The sequence below is a fragment of the Sciurus carolinensis genome, chromosome 3 (assembly GCF_902686445.1).
Source record: "Sciurus carolinensis chromosome 3, mSciCar1.2, whole genome shotgun sequence".
NCBI classification, from domain to species: Eukaryota; Metazoa; Chordata; class Mammalia; order Rodentia; family Sciuridae; genus Sciurus; species Sciurus carolinensis.
The window spans coordinates 30,627,779-30,631,970 of record NC_062215.1 but is presented as its reverse complement, the minus strand read 5'-3'; the positions used below and the strand labels follow the sequence as shown (position 1 = coordinate 30,631,970).

The 4,192-nt window shown below is 34.9% G+C and overlaps 1 non-coding gene across 1 annotated transcript; it reads right to left on the bottom strand.

The window, feature by feature from the left end:
* Positions 1-2,324: 2,324 nt before the first annotated feature.
* Trnas-uga (transfer RNA serine (anticodon UGA)) lies at positions 2,325-2,398 on the bottom strand. The gene has a single exon. It is a non-coding gene; the product is annotated as a tRNA-Ser (tRNA).
* Between the last annotated feature and the right edge of the window lie 1,794 nt (positions 2,399-4,192).

Genomic DNA, 4,192 nt, shown 5'->3' with positions numbered 1-4,192 from the left:
GCTGCAGATGGAAAAGCCCAGCATGGAATGCAACTCCAACACCTCCGTTTTTATTTGTTTGTTGAGAGGGGGATGAAGCTGCCTGACAGGTTTTTTTGTTTTTGTTTTTTTCCTAACATGTTTCAGAGAACTGCTGGGGAAACAGACCCATTTCAAGCCAGCACCTGGCAGTCACTGAAAACAAAAGAGAGCTCAGCAGATTGTCGCAGCACAGGAGAACTTGCAATACTGACAGGAATCGACACAGCTTGCTATAATAGGAAAATACACAGTTGATGACTTCTCCCATCTGAGAGAACAAGAAGACAAAAGTGTCCAATGTTTTAGCTTCCTGAGGGGTACTGATTTCTGTCTCACCTGACTTGGAATGCTGATGGGAAACAGGCCACTGAGAACAAAGAGATGCCTCAGTGTCTTGTAACAATAGAAGAAAATCTGCAGTACCCTAAATGTCCACTGGAGTAAACAAGAGACTACAAGGTCCTTATCAAGGAACAAACCTCTCTAGTTAGGAAGTGACACTCATATCCAGAGAAAAAGAATCCTTTTGAAAGATTTGAATGATCCCCAGCATCTCTAACAGGACTGATTGCTGAGAAAGTCTTCCCCTGTACAAAACCAATCCATAAAGAATGGATAGGTGGCTAATTTTTCAAATACAAAAATCACAACAACAGAAATAACAACAAATACAAAGAAACAAGGAAACTGACACAATCGAAGGATCAAAAATGTATTCATCACCCACTGACCTTAAATAATTGAAGGTTCATGACTGCCTAATAAGTTAAAATAATTATCTTGAAGAAGTCCAATGTACTGTGAGAGAATGCAACTGAACAATTAAGTGAAATCAAGAAAACAATTCAGGAACACAATGACAACATTCAAAAACAGAAACTATGAAAAAGAAAAAAATATACATTCACATTTAGTGAAATATTCACTAAAGGAATCAATCAGAAGAAAGTCTCAGTGAACTCAAAGATGGGTCATTTGAAATTATCAAGTCAGAAGAAAATTTTTAAAAAATGAGGAAAATGAAGAAACTCTAAGGGATTTGTAGGGTATCATCAAGTAGACCGTCATACACATTATGAAGTGAAAGAATGAGAAAAGGAGGAGGGGGTCAGGGAATTTATTTGAAGAACTAAAGGCAAAAAGACTTTCTAAATCTGGGGAAGGAAATGAACATTCAAATTCAAGAAGGGCAAAAAAAACTCCAACTAGGATAAACCCAAAGAAACCCACAGTGAGACATGAAACAAAAGTGTCAAAACTCAAAGACAAAAATGATATGGATAAAAACAAAGGAAAAACAATTTTTTCACATTCATGTAAACTCTTATAAGGTTAGCAGCATACTTCTTAGCAAAGTCATTATATTCCAGAATGGAGTGGCATAATATATTCAAAGTACTAACAGGAGGAAAAAAACACTGCCAATCAAGCAAAACTGTATCTAGCAAAACTGTATTTTAAAACTGAAGAATACATATTTTCCCAGATAAATAAAAGGTCAGGGAGCTCATCACATAAGCCAGCCTTATGAAAATTGTTAAATGAATTCCTTCAAGTGAAATGAAAGAACAGTAACACTTGACAATACCACAGATATAAAAACATAAAGCTCTGTGGTAAAAGAAATATATAGTCAAATACACAATGCTGCAATATTGTGATTATGACATATAAGTCACCTTTAATTCAGGTATATAATATAAAAGATAAAGTATACAAACAACCACAATGATAAAATTATGTTAATAGATATAAAATATAAGAAGATATCATTCATGACATTGATAACATTAAGGAAGAGATGAGGAATGTACACAAGTTTTGTACGTGATTAGAGTTAAATTGTTATCAGTTTAAAATAGATTATATAACCAGATGTTTTATGTAATCCTCATAGTAACTACAAAGAAAATACCTATACTGTTCAGGATGGAATAGATCAAACAGACAGAAGAGAATCAAGGAAAGAGAGGACCCGAATGTTGCTACAGACCAAAAAGACATAATAGGCGTGTACAGAACATTCCATCCAAAAGCAGTAGTACACATGTTGTTTTTGAAGGCATATAGAAAATTCAACAGAATAAATCACATTTGGGGACATAACAAATTTAATAACTTTGATCTAACAAATTTAGAATAGCCTTAACAAATTTAAGGTTGAAATAATTACCAGTTATCTTTTCCAACTACAATGAAATAAAAGTAGAAATCAATAACAAAAGGGGTAACAAAAGGGAAGGAAGAGAATTCAAAAATATGTGGAAATTAAGCAACACATTCTTTTTTTTTTTTTTTTTTTTTTGCGGTGCTGGGGATCGAACCCAGGGCCTTGTGCTTTCAAGGCAAACACTCTACCAACTGAGCTATCTCCCCAGCCAAGCAACACATTCTTGAACAATTAATGGGGCAAGAATAAATCACAAGGGATGCAAAATTAGTATACTACAGTAACACAGCCACATCAATGTTTATAGTGGTTCAATTCACAATAGCTAGATTGTGGAACCAACCTAGATGCCCTTCAACAGATCAATGGATAAATAAACTGTGGCATATAAACACAATGGAATATTATTCAGCCATAAAAAATAATAAAATTATGGCATTTGCAGATAAATGGATGGAATTGGAGAATATCATGCTAAGTGAAACAAGCCAATCCCCAAACACCAAAGGCCAAATGTTTTCCCCGATAAGTGGATGATGATATATAATGGGAGTGGGAGGTGGGGGTGAGAGAAGAATGAAGGAACTTTAGATTATGTAAATGGAAATGAGAGGGGGGTATGAAAAATGGTGGAATGAGACAGACATCATTACCCTATGTACATGTATGATTACACAAATGGTATGCATCGACATCGTGTACAACCATAGAAACAAAAAGTTGTACCCTGTTTGTGTACAATGAATCAAAATGCAGTCTGTAAATTTTTTAAAAAAATTCCAGTGGCAGTTTTTGCAGAAAAGAAAAGATCATCATAAAATTCATATGGAATCTCAAAGGATGTTACATAGCCAAAATAATTGTAGATTTCACACTTGATGACTTCAAAACATACTAGAAGGCTACAGTTTTCAAAACAGTAGAGTGCTGGCATAAAACTTTAATATATACCAATGGAATGAGATAGAGAACTCAGAGCTAAGCTCTCACACATACAGTCAAATTTTTGTCGACAACAGTGCAAAGGTTGCACCATGGAGAAAGGATGGTCTCTTGAACAAATGGTGTTGGGAAAACACATATCCAAATGCAAAGGAATGAAAATACGTACACAAATATTAACTCAAAATGGACTGGAGACCTAACAGTAAGACACAAACTTCTCAGGAACAAAAGAGAGGAAAGGCTTCATGACATTGGATGTGGCCATGGCTTCTTAGATGCGATATCAAAAGCACAGAAAACAGAAACAAAAACAGAAAAACAAGACAACGTCAAAACCAAACCTCTCTTCAGCAAAGAAAACCATCAAGAGAGTGAGAGAAGACAATGAATAAAATGGAAGAAAATATTCACAAACCATAGGTCTGATAATGGATTAATACCCAAAGTATATAAATAACTCCAGGAACAAAACAATTTTAAAAATCCCCTTATTAAAACAGGCAAAGGACATGAATAGTCATCTCTCCAACAAGCTTATGAAAAGATGCTCAACAGCACTAATCATTATGGAAATGAAAATCAAAAGTGCAATGAAATATCACCTCTTATCCTTTCTGTCATCCAAAAATAAACAAATGAGCAAACAAAAACAGAAAATACCTTTTGAAGGGCGTGTGGAGAAATCAGAACCCTTGCGCACTGCTGGTGAGACTGTGAAATGATAGAGCTGCTTTGGAAGACAGGATGGAGATTTCTTCAAAAATTAAAACAAAATTACATAAGATCCAGCAAATCCCACTTCCAGGAATAGAATAATGTACCTTCCTGAATCTGATAAAGGCTTTTTACAAAAAAAAAAAAAAAAAAAAAAAAAATTATTTTTTTCAGCACGCTTCTACTATATAGAAGGCCTTGACAGAAAATTGGTTCATAAAGCGAGTTATGCAGCTGGGGACCTGGAGGTAAGTGGGACACACTTTCAACCTACACAGTTTTTCAGACTTCTCTCTTCATCCTACTGAAATACCTTGGCACCCATCTTCAGAGAATTGGCAC